The 12,743-nt window shown below is 38.7% G+C and overlaps 1 pseudogene; it reads left to right on the top strand.

Moving 5' to 3' along the window:
- The first annotated feature begins 11,937 nt into the window (after positions 1 to 11,937).
- Positions 11,938 to 12,450, top strand: LOC117694086 (developmental pluripotency-associated protein 3 pseudogene; annotated as a pseudogene).
- The last annotated feature ends 293 nt before the right edge of the window (positions 12,451 to 12,743 follow it).

Below are 12,743 nucleotides of genomic sequence, written 5' to 3'. Positions count from 1 at the left end.
ATTTCTTTTTTGGTCTAGTCTATTTGGGGTTCTGTAGGCTTCTTGTATATTTAAGGACATCTCTTTCTTTAGGTTAGGGAAGTTTTCCTCTATAATTTTGTTGAAGATATTTACTGGCCCTTTAAGTTGGGAGTCTTCACCTTCATCTATGCCTATTATCCTTAGGTTTGGTCTTCTCATTATGTCCTGGATTTCCTGGATGTTTTGTGTTAGGACTTTTTTACATTTCATATTTTCTTTGACCGTTGTGTCTATGTTTTCCATGGTATCTTCTGCGCATGAAATTCTCTCTTCTATCTCTTGTATTCTGTTGGTGATGCTTGCGTCTATAACTCCTGATCTTTTTCCTAGGTTTTCTATCTCCAGTGTAGTCTCCCTTTGCGATTTCTTTATTGTTTCTACTTCAATTTTTAGATCCTGGATGGTTCTCTACAATTCCTTCACCTGTTTGGGTGTGTTTTCTTGCATTTCTTTAAGGGCTTCTATCTGTTTACCTGCGTTCTCCTCAAATTCTTTGAGAGTGTTGTTTATGTCCTTTTTAAAGTCCTCTATCATCATCATGAGAAGTGATTTTAATTCTGAGTCCTGTTTTTCTGGTGTGATGTGGTGTTCAGGACTTGTTATGCTGGGGGAACTGGGTTCTGGTGATGCCAAGTAACTTTGGTTTCTGTTGTTTACATTCCTGCGCTTCACTTTTACCATTTGGTTAGCTGTAGTGCTACTTGCACTCACTGGTTCTGACTGGAGTTTGCCTTTCCAGTTATCTTGGTTGTATCAGAACTCCTCGGGGTATGGATGACTCTATGATCCTGAGCTCCAGCTGCTCTGGGTTCAGTGGCTCCTCTAGGATATTTCAGGATATGGAGTCTCCACAGTGGCAGACCAGCTAGGTGTTTGCTGTTCTGAATGTAGTTGCTCTTCTAGGATGCTTCTGGATATGGTGTCCCTTGCTCTGATGCTCTGTGGGCCGTATCCTCTCTAGGATGCCTGCAGCTCTAAGGTCCTTGACCTCTCTTGGGTGCCTCTGCAGCTCTGCAGTCTGTGCCTTCCCTAGGGTGCCTCTGGACTCAGTTTCCATTGGGGAGCAGATCAGCTGGGAGACTGCTCAAGCCACTGGTATCCAGGCCAGAGTTAGAAGGGGAGTGGTTCTCCGCAGGGTCAGGGTCTGGCTGCCAAGTACCCTCTGGGGGGCTCTCTACTGCCAGTTGTGCTTCTAAGGCCTAGGGCTGTGGGCGGGTTCTCTTACCTTCTGCTCTTTGATTGGTGCCCTCCCTAGGGTGCCTCCGGACTCAGTTTCCAGAGGGGAGCAGATCAGCTGGGAGACTGCTCGAGCCACCAGTATTCGGGCAAGAGAGATGCCTTTTTCAACAAGGCCACATATCTTAATTCTTTCCAAATAGTTCCATATATTGGGTTCAAACATTCAAAATCATGGGCAATATTGAGGGAGACACTCTAATCAAACAAACACAATGAGATATCTTTAGTTTAGAGTGCTGGTTTAGAAAAGGAGTGTACGCATTCACCAAACAGAAATAGCTAGTGGCATTCCATACATGGCTTGAACCTGAAAATCGACCCCCAGACAGAGTTATTAAATTAACAGGGTGGCAAGCCAATGATGGGTAATATTTTCTGCACTGAGCCTTTCCAACCTAAGACAGAAATTCAGCACTTTTGATAAAGCATATTCCATGACAGGTAAGGAAGGCATTTTTGTCAGAACAACCTAAGACAGGCTTAGTCTTGTTAATGAAATAAAAAAGGGTAAGAGGTATAGAGCCTTTGGGGCTGCTTGGCAGGAATATGACAATGGTCAAGGACAAGGAAGTAGGCTTCAGGCAGGAATCTGACATTAGGCTTAGAACAAAGAAGTAACTTCAGGCAGGAATCTAAATATTAGGCCAGAACAAAGAAGTAATTTCAGGCAAGAATCTAAATATTAGGCTAGACCAAAGAAGTAATGTCAGACAGGATTCTAAATTTTAGGCTAGAACATGAAAATGACCTTGAGCTAGGATAAGGAAGTAGGCTCAGATACTTTCTTCATCCTGATAAAACCTTAAAAACAGTTATCATGGGAGTGTGCATGTAATTGGGTATAATGCCTTGCTTTTTCTTTGACTGTTTATGTTTATTGCCTTGCTTGTTCCTTAACTATTTGTGTCTATTGTATTGCTAGACCCTCAACCTAGATCTGACTTTAATACATGTATGTAATGAAAATGTTATTAAAGCATAAAGGAGGAGGGGGATGTGATAGGGGGTTCTAGGGAGGGAAAATGGGGATAGGGGATGACATGTGTATTGTAAAAAAAGTAAAATAGTCAATAAAAAATTAAAAAAAGATTAATATTCTGTTTTTAAGTGGCAATCAGTATTACACTACTCTCTTTTGTATGGAGGTTGTGCTGGGCCTTACTTAAGTTCTTTACTAATGAGATATACATGTAGCTCCCATAAAGTTATTTTAATAGATTGCAAATTTTTACCAAATTTAAATTTAGATACACAGAAACAAAATATTGAGTCAGAAAGAGTGACTGTACTGCTGAGTGTCAGTCAGCCACTTTTGTTGCAGAGTCCTGGAGGATTCCAAAAAGAAGACCTCATGCCCTATTTCCTGACTGATTCAGATACATAGGGAAGTTGCCAAGTACACTATGCGTCTGTATACATTAGAGATTTGGTGGCAAAGGGCAAATGTCATTAGAGTGTTAAAATAGAGTCTTTCTCTAGAAAATACTTCATAGTGGTTTTAGCATCCTGGGTTTGTGAGTGGAAGACTTAGAAAGTATAGCTAAAGCTGGAATCCATGGCAACATATGGTCTCAGTTGCTGTATTTGTTGCATGGAAATCAGTGGGGGCATCTGGGAGAGAGTGAGATGAGAGACTCCAGGGCCCAGGGTGATAGACAAATATCCATGCCAGCCAGATCTTCCACCATGCTTCAGAGTCAGACAGAACAAGAAGGCTCTGATAACTTCACACACATACACACACACACACACACACACACACACACACACACACACACACACACGAGAGTGAGAGATAGTGAGAGACCAAGAGAGCAAGAGAGAGAGAGAGAGAGAGAGAGAGAGAGAGAGAGAGAGAGAGCGCTCACAGCATGGATGGCAGAATTCTTGGCAGCCTTGGAAGTTACCTTCTAGTACCTTTCATTTATGCAGTTTAGCAGTGCAGTAGTATATGAGGGCAGTGACCTGGGTCTGGTTGGGAAGTGTTGGAATAAAAAAATAGCATTCTGGGATTGAAGTATTGAGGTTGTGGCATAAACAGTATAAGAAGGGCATTTCCAGAAACTCCTCTCTTGCTGGTCAACAGATGGTGGCTCTAAATCTGAAGTATATACAAGTTATAGAAGAAAGTGTTTAGAGCACTGGTAGAGTAATTATTTGAATAGTATGGAACATAATGGTTTCTTTGGTAACGAAGCCAAGTAGACACCCACACTATGTTAGAATGAACTGGGTTCCTTTCTGTTCTCAACACCACCTACAATCCAACAAGATTGAAACAGTATAAAGAGAAAAATGAGAAGCAGCATTTTACACCAGAGGGGATTCATTCTCTGTAAAAATATATTAATGACCTGTCTCTAAAGTTACAAGAAATCAGATAGAGCAGTTTTAAAATTATGACTCCCTTCTTTCTCATTCTCTTTTTGTTCATCACCCAAATAGTTCACTTTCTCTGTAGATTTCAGCACATGTGTAGGAAAGACACCAAGAAACATGAGACAGTAAAAAATGGGAAATATTTAACCAATGCATACCATCCATATTCTTAGTGGTTACCAGATAGAGGTGGTACTTAAAAAGCAAAACAAATTTAAAAGGAAACCAAAATTTTCTTTTTTTATTGGATATTTTATTTACATTTCAGATGTTATCTCCTTTCCCTGTTTCTCTTCTCACCCAGAAACCTCCTATCCTCTGCCTCCTTCTCCTGCTTCTATGAGGATGTCTCCCCCACCCACTCCCACCTTCTTGCTCTTAAATTTCTCCACATTGGGTTATCCAGTCTTCATGGGACCAAGGATCTCTTTCTCCCACCTATACCCGACAAGGACATCCTCCCCTACATATACAGCTGGAGCCATGGGTCCCTCCCTATGTGCTCCCAGGCTGGTGGTTTAGACTCTGGGAGCTCTGGTTAGTTGGTATTTTCGCTCTCCTCATGGGGCCACAAACCCTTTCAGCTCCTTCAGTCTTCCTTCTAACTCCTCCATTGGGAACCCCATGGTCAGATCAATGGTTAGCTGTGAGCTTCCACCTCTGATTATGTCAGGCTCTGGCAGACCTCTAAGGAGACAGCTATATCAGGCTCCTGTCAGGATGTACTTCCTGACATCCACATCAGTGTCTACCTTTGATGACTGCACATAGAATGGATACCCAGGTAGAGCAGTCTCCAGATGGCCACTCCTTCAGGTTATGTCCCAGTTTTTGTCTCCATGTTTGTTCCCATGAGTATTTTGTTACTCCTTCTAAGAAAGACTGAAGCACCCACACTTGGTCTTCCTTCTTCATGAGCTTTATGTGGTCTGTTAGTTGTGAGTAGAGATTTTGTGAGCTCAGGGATTAAGTGTACTTGCTACTTCTTCAGAGGACTTAAATTCTATTCATAGTACCCACACTGGAATGCTCACAACTGTAACTGCTCCACTTGTAATCTAGTTCCAGGGAATCCTATAGCTTCCTCTTCCTCCAAGGACTCTCTCCCACTTTCATGTATATGCTTCCTCACATATACTCATACTCAAAAATACAATGATCTCTAAAAAATGGATAATTTATTTTCTTGTTGATAGTTTCAGTACTCTATTCAGGGTCCAATAAGGGGGCTCATATGCAATGAGGAAAAAAATGAGCTTCTCATAGATTTATAGGCCCTTCTAGTAACTATTTTTCATGTTTTCAACCTTGCTTTTATGAAAATTATCCCATAAATTGATAGAAACTCCTCACTTAACCATTTTAATAACAGCTTTTCTATGGGGACACACACTCCCCACAAACATCATCTCATTAATTCTTCCAAATTCCTAATGGGACAAGTAGTGGCAATAGATAATTATGCTTAATTTTATGAAAGAGGAAAGCAAATAGTTATCTAAAGTGTAAATTATTAGCTGTGAATGGCCTCCCAGAATCCCACTGATGTTCCTCTTCAGCTTTTGTTAGCCATTTAAACTAGAACTTGGTGTTTTTTCATTTCAGCATAAAACATTTCTCAGATATGTTGGGACTAAATAAAAGAACTACTACAACCAGTTATTGTTATAGTGTTTGATTAGTGCGATATTTAAACATCTATGTTTAAATATTTATTTTCTTCTCATTCTTACTGTAAGATTTGGGAGTTTCCTTTCCTCTCGGGTAACCAAGATAATTAGAACTGTGCTCCTTGACTAGAGTATCAAATTGCAAACAACTTTCTTTGGATTAATCTATGATTCTTGCAGAGATATAATATATTTTGCTTTCAGAATGTGCATGTGATCTGGAAGCATAACATTATACTAACCAAAGATTCAGAGTAATTGAGGAGATCAATAAAACTCCCTTTGCATACTTTGTGTGTTTATGAAGCACCTGCTAAGAGTCAATAGTAGGGTGCCTGGGATTGAGTAAAGCCAGTATAGCCAGACAGAGTTTCAAACTTTGTATTCAAAGAAGTGATGACAATGTGTGTGTGTGTGTGTGTGTGTGTGTGTGTGTATCACAAATTATAGGTTAGGGAGAAAGGGAATCTGAGATTATAATAGGTAAGAAAGTGGTATAAACAGTAAGCTCATAGATCATTGATTTGAAACAAGTACCAAGGCCTGAAGTAGTAGTAGGAAGCAACTAGGTAAAGAGAAGGAAGAGAGAATATTCTAGAAAAATGGAACAGTATGTACAAAGATTCTGAGATAACATTGAACATGTTAGTATGAGAGTGTAAACAAGGGCTATTTTGTGGGAAATGCGCAGAGCAAAAGGAAGTGAGGCATACAATAGGATTCAAGAGGTCAAAAGAAGATAAGCCATGGAACACTTGCAAGCTAGTTTAAGAAGATGCATTTTCACCCTATGAGCATGTCTACCACTAAATATTCTTTCTGAGAGTGTAGCCATGGCAGAATTGGATTTTTAAATGATTATATCTGGTTGGTCTTAAAATGTGAAGAATGGTTGAATGATAATTATCAGGAGTTAATGAGAGGGTAGTTTAGATGCAAGGACCTTTTTTTCTTGCATCTGGTTTTCTTTTGAGGCTATTAGGAAGCCTGAATACTTGTACTTAATCACAGTTTTCAGGCAGTACACAAAATCTTTTAGCTTAATAGAGTACTCATACTTTTTTAGCAAAGTTAACCTCATAAATGGTGATTGAGGTAAGTTCTAGCTAACAGTGTTGTGGGAATACATTTGTTGACTGGTAATTTGGCCATCTTAGATTCTTTCCTATTTCTTTTTATTGCTGCAAGTTTTCACTAGAGAAAAGTAGATGCCATTATTTCCTCTTTGTATTGATGCCTTGAATCATTCAAAATGTGTGGACTTGAAAGTATAATTTCAATCCCTATCCGTCAGCATTTTTGTATTATTGTGTTTCAGGTTTTTAGAGACCAACCATGAATATAGCACAAGAGTTTCTGGGTTCATGCCTAAAGTCTGATAGTTCAGATGTTTTATATCATAAGAAGAAGTTTGGGAGGTTCCACTCTGCTGTTTCAATTTATCTATTACAGTCCTTACGCATTCTGATTTGGTTAAAAACGATCTGTTTACAAAGGTACACGGATCTCTTTCTACAGCCCTACCTTCCTTTTCTTCACTGCTTCTTCTTCCTTCAGACCATAAACAAACTTCAGTTCTTCAGAAAGGCTTTTCCTGACTGTAACCAAGAAGCCTCCACTCTTACATGCTTTTATGTCTCATGGTCTTCTATACAGCTGTAATTATTCCTTTCTTGTTTGCTCAGTATTTTGCCTAGTATATGAAAAGGTCATTGGGGCCTTAGATCTTGTCTTGACCTGCACTCACTCAGCATCTTCTCAGTGCATGCAAAATGAATGAAAACTATAGAAACTTCCTTTAGGTCAAAGCCCTCACCCTCTGCATGCTGTACTTAACCTGAGCATCTCTTTCAACAGAAGAATGATTGATGTAATATTTGTTTTATTGCTTTTGGTAATTTTATGAGTGATAATTAGTGCAGGTGTCAATATTCAAGTGAATAGTTTTTCTTTTTTTCCTTTTTTGTTTTTTTGTTTTGATGTGAAAATCTTTATTGGATATTTTATTTACATTTGAGATGCCATTCCCTTTCCCCCTTTCCCCTTCCTAAAAAACTCCTATCCCATCCCCGCTTCTCCTTTTTGCTTTTATACTTTTTTTTAAAAAATTTTAGTCAAAGGCTTTATAAGTTTGGTAATGTTCAATAGCAAGATGCCCATACAATTAGAAATATGACCCAATACCCAACCTAGATATATTAACTATTTTTGACTGGCAGAGACACTCGAACATCCACCTCCATTTCTACCCAACTGTCTTTCTTGTCACCTAGCTCCTCCTCTCTTTCTCCTTCTCCTCTCCTTACTCCTCCCACCTTAGCTCCTCCTACATATCACCTTTCCTATTAAAATAATTTTTTTCTCTTAAAATACAATTAGAGTATAACCATACCAATTTGGGTCAGTAAGGTACAAGATAGACATAATACCCAGTCCATCATTTTGTTGACTAAACAGAACCTCTGTCATCCCTCCTAATGAAAAGACTTAGTTCTGAACCTGGCTTTTTTTCTTGGCTTTAGAATGAATGTCAGCTGAAAATCATTCTCTCAAACTTTTTCTCTCAAAGTAAATAGCTAGGATTGGCTATGAGACTATAAATCTTCAACCCCATCAGAAATCCAGAATGACTGAGTTAACTGAAATTATGGGAAGCACAAAGCATAGCTTCTAAAAAGTAGCCAATTTATAGAGACCGCTGAATACCTGGACCATCCCTATACTACAAAATGTTGGAGCATCTGATCTTCAGCCTTCTGGCCCAGGATCATAGCAAGCCCTGAACACCATATCACACTAGAAAAGCAGGATTCAGAACTGTGTGGGGTGGGTGTTACTACTGGGGTAAGAGCTGAGGCCCAAAATCTGCTCAGTGCTTAGGCGCAGACAGGAAGAGCTATGGTCCAAGATATGCTCAGTGCTCTGGGCCAGGAGTGACTTCTGGGGTCCTTGTGGGTTTCAATTACTCTCTGTTTGAGGCTGGCATTGCTGTCTGCTTACCTAAGATACTGCCCAGGTTAGAGTGCCTGGGAGCCCCCACTTCCTCTGGGTTCTCAGAGATTGGGGGCAGAGCTGTTGCCCAGGATCTGCTCAGTGCTCAGGCCCAGACTGGAAGAAGACTAGTTTTTCTTAATGTATTAAATATAATCCATTAAAAATGTCAGAATTATAGTAAGCAAAATAAAATATGTAGAAATACAGTGAACACAGCCCCTGAAGCCATAACGATAAAATCCAGATTCTGGTTCTAGCATTTAATTGTTGTAAATGGTTATTGTGTAAGCTCTTTTACTTCTTTGTCCTTTGATTTTATTATTAGCCAAATAAACATAGTAATACATACCTGAAATAACTGCTTTCAAGAATAATTGAGTGAATTTATCTAAGCCACTCAAAACATTGCCTTGTACATATGATAACTATGATTATTTTGTTGTTAGTACAAAAAGACAGGTGATACCTCGCTTATTATGTCTTTTAAAAATGCTATTTAAGTTTTTCTTTAGTCTTAATAGTTCCTTATTCTAAGTCAGAAATGAGCTTACTGTACTCTTAATTTATGCTTCTGCAAAATAATTAATTTGGTTTTTTTCAATGACTAATTTTAATATCATGCAGACACTAATAGACTTATGACTTTACCACTGAAGTCTACTGTAATCCCTGTAAGGCTGGTGGAAGCTAGAGATATTGGGACAATACTGATGGCCGTTGAATGTGAGAACTAAAAGGATAATGAGGATATGTGTGGAAGCTGCTGGAAGTGGGTTAGTATGTTGTGTATTTTGACCCTTTATTGGAAGATAAGCATATTTCCTAAAGCCCTTCCGGCTACTCACCTCCAATACTAATTCCTGTTCTAACTTCTAACACTGTAGATCAGCTTTGCTTTTGTCTTTCGTTTAGGTATCATGACCCAGTATGACCTTTTTAAAGTCAGGCTTTTATCTCAGTTATTATGTACATGAGTTTGGCATTTAGACTCATATATCACTTGCTGAGAGTCTTTTCTATCATTGTATATATTTGCCTGCCATTCATTTATGCCCTTTACATTATTTCATTGAGTAAAAATAAAATATGTTTTCCATTGTATTATTAATCATTTTATAGCTTGCAGTTTGGGACTACTATGTCTTGCTCTGAATATCCTGATACCTTATTCGGCACATATACATGTGTGTGTTTATTGGTAACATGCCCACAAATGAAATTGCTGAGTCATAAGACACATTACTTTTCAGCTTTAGTAAATTTAGTATGCATTTTTAAGTTATAGAGGTGATTTTGATTCATAGCCAAGTCAGAGAACCCCTAATCAACATATCTACCCAAAATGAAGGTTTAAAGCTACACTGTCAAAGCCTGAATGAGCTCATTAAAGATATAATATTTTAGAAGATGAGCTACAGGGATCATCCACACTGCCTCAGAGATAATGTCAGTATTTATTGCTTCAATAGTTAGCTTGCTTTCTGCAAAGGGGTTGAGGCACATGGGTTAGTGGCAGATGCTGAATCTCTCATTTTTGTTTCTTTCTTGGTTTGACCCTGATTTCTCTCAGGTTCAGCAAAGTGGAATGCCAACCAAGAACTGGGACTGAGGGAAAGCGTTGCCAAGTACTGTTAATTATTAATGAAATGAATTTGCATCAAACCAGAGGGGATTAAAGTGGCTTAAGATGAATAGCAAGCTCTTGATAAGGCTTTTCCTATTCTCAGGTGACTAGAATGATGTGCTCATATAGGAGCACATTAATTTAATAGAAGCACTGCTCCCCCTGGTACAGCCCAGAGCTGGATGTGAGCCCAGCTCAAGGATAGCAGGCTCCTAAGCAATTTCTATGTGTGTGGCCATAGTGAACTGAAGTGATGAGAGCATAACATGCCGAGTCAAATATCTCCTCGTGACATGTCCACAAAGCAGTAGGGAGAGAAAGGGACCTTGCTATTATATATAGGCAGACTTCATCTCAGTTCAAACCCCAGCACTTTTTTCCTTGTTGAACCGCTTAATCTCCTACAGCCTTGGATTCCTTCATTTATAGGATAGGATAATCATATAAGCCTCAAGGAATTAAGTGTATGTACTCAGAGTCAACACCCAGTAAATAGCAGCTATTATTGCACATGATGCTGTGAGACTGCTGAGAACATACCTATGTGGTAGAAAATAGTAATAGAGAGAAGGTGATGCTCCAAAGCTAGTCTTCCAACAGATGGCAGGCCCATATTGAAAATGGAAATGTTTCCTGCTGCTACAGATCCAAAGAGCTTTGAATCGGTGTAAACTTGAAAGGGAAAAAAAAGAAAAAAAAAAGTCTGGCTACCAGAAATTTCTATTACTTCATTATTTATGCATATACCCATAGGCACACAGATGTACTAGGAAAGTAGGGAAAGCTAACTATGCTTTAAGACTGATAAAGAGCTTATATTAGTTCAGCAGGGCCTGTTAGACACACGAATATCAAACTAATAGTTTATAGAATGTTTTAGAATTCATATGTAGAATGTTCTATTTAGAGCACTAGAGTGGAACTGATGTAGACAGGGTTGTGACATGATGTGAAGAAGCTAAGTGATAGACTAGTTATACTATCTAAAATGGCTACTAACAAGGATAGCATATAAGTGCAACTCTTATCAGGACTTATTTCTTAAATCATTGAGCTCACTACTCCTTATGTATGGACTTTCCTCATAACCCATCAATGGAGATGCAATTGTTTCTATTTTACAAAGGAAAAACTGACATCTCATTTAATTCAAAGACTTTCTAAACCGGAAGTAGATTGATTCATTTGGACCCGAGATTGTGCCCTTACCTATTCCCTATAGAGCTTCATTTGTGCACAATGACATCAGTATGGCAGCCATGTTGGAAACTACTTTGATGTGAAATACAAATGATATTCAGAACGAATATGGCACTGATTTATTTGTATGCGTTCTTTATATTCAGTGATTTAGACCGAATTATTTCAAGTAGTGAAAATACTAATCTTGTTCAATTGATACCAAGCAATTTATTTTCTGATTAAAAGGTCACTTTTTCTTACACTTAAATAACATCTAATTCAATGAAAGAAATTTCTGTAGCAGCATTATTATGCCTGGGACCATATAATAAACATTAGCAAAACACTTGGTATTTTTTAAGGTATCCAGGTCATTAATTGTTTAGGTTAAATACCCCTTATGAAGTGGGTGAGTAATAGAATAATCTATGGTTTAGGAAGAATGCAGAAAACCCTAGGAAGTTAATGTATACCCAAGTTTCCCACTGAAAGAAGGAAAGCAGGTTGAGAATTCAGCATCCCTAGTGAATAATCTGAATAATTTCTTAGTACTTAAGAGAAATAGCTTCTGGTTGTATATATTGCAAACCTGTTTTAATACTTGAACTATATTATCATTGGAGTTAGATTTATATACAAGTCAATACTACCCTCAACATTTCTATAATTTTAATACCAATAGATTTACATCAATTTATTTAAACAAAAATTTAAAAATATTAAATTTGACTCACTTCAGCCTCTGCCACTTGGAACTTGGATCTCGGTCTTTTCAAAGACCAAGCAGTTTTGCTCGGAGCTAGTTTTTGAGGCTTCTGCCCAACTGCCATGGAGGAGCCATCAGAGAAAGTCGACCCAGTTGAAGCCCAGAGACTCCTCAGACAAAAGATGAAGAGGACTCGTCCTATGATTCAGAAGTCCTAGAACCAGAAACACTAGTAAAGGTCATGAAAAAGCTAAACCTCAATCCCAGTGCCAAGGGGCCAGCCCGTCGTCATCGCAGGCTCTGTCATCTGATTGAGAGCAGACCTGTGGAGAACAAAAGTGAACGAATCTTGAGGGAGGTTCAAAGCACCTTTCCCAAGAGAAGGGTCCACACATGGCTGTCCGTGCTGCAAGATTCTATAGCAAGGATGAAGAGATTTGCTCGGATTGAGCAAAGACAAAAAAGGCTTGAAGGCAATGAGTACAAAGGGAGCAGTGAGCCATTCAAATGTCTCTGCACTTTCTGCCATGACCAAGGATGGGATCCTTCTGAGAATGCTAAAATCGGGAAGAATTAGGACAGTTTCAATTGTACACTGTCCTTCCTGTTGGTGATGCCACAGGGCAGATGTGAAAGCTGGTTCTTGTTTGTTTTTTAAGATTAAACATTTCCTGGTGCTGGGCAAAAACAAAAACAAAAACAAAAACAAAAACAAAAACAAAAAATTATTAAATTTGTGTGCGTGTGTGTGTGTGTGTGTGTGTGTGTGGTATGCTTTCCACTATGTTGGTCTCAGGGATTGAACTCAGTCTGTGAGGCTTAGTGCTAAGTGCCTTTTTAACCAACCAATTTTTTGGGGGAAATTATTTTTGCACATACATTGGGTTCTTTTCTTCTTGAAATAATACCTGTGTTACATAGAACTTAT

This window comes from Arvicanthis niloticus, chromosome X (genome assembly GCF_011762505.2).
Source record: "Arvicanthis niloticus isolate mArvNil1 chromosome X, mArvNil1.pat.X, whole genome shotgun sequence".
NCBI lineage: Eukaryota > Metazoa > Chordata > Mammalia > Rodentia > Muridae > Arvicanthis > Arvicanthis niloticus.
The sequence above is the reverse complement of the archived record's forward strand: the minus strand, read 5'-3'. Positions and strand labels throughout refer to the sequence as shown.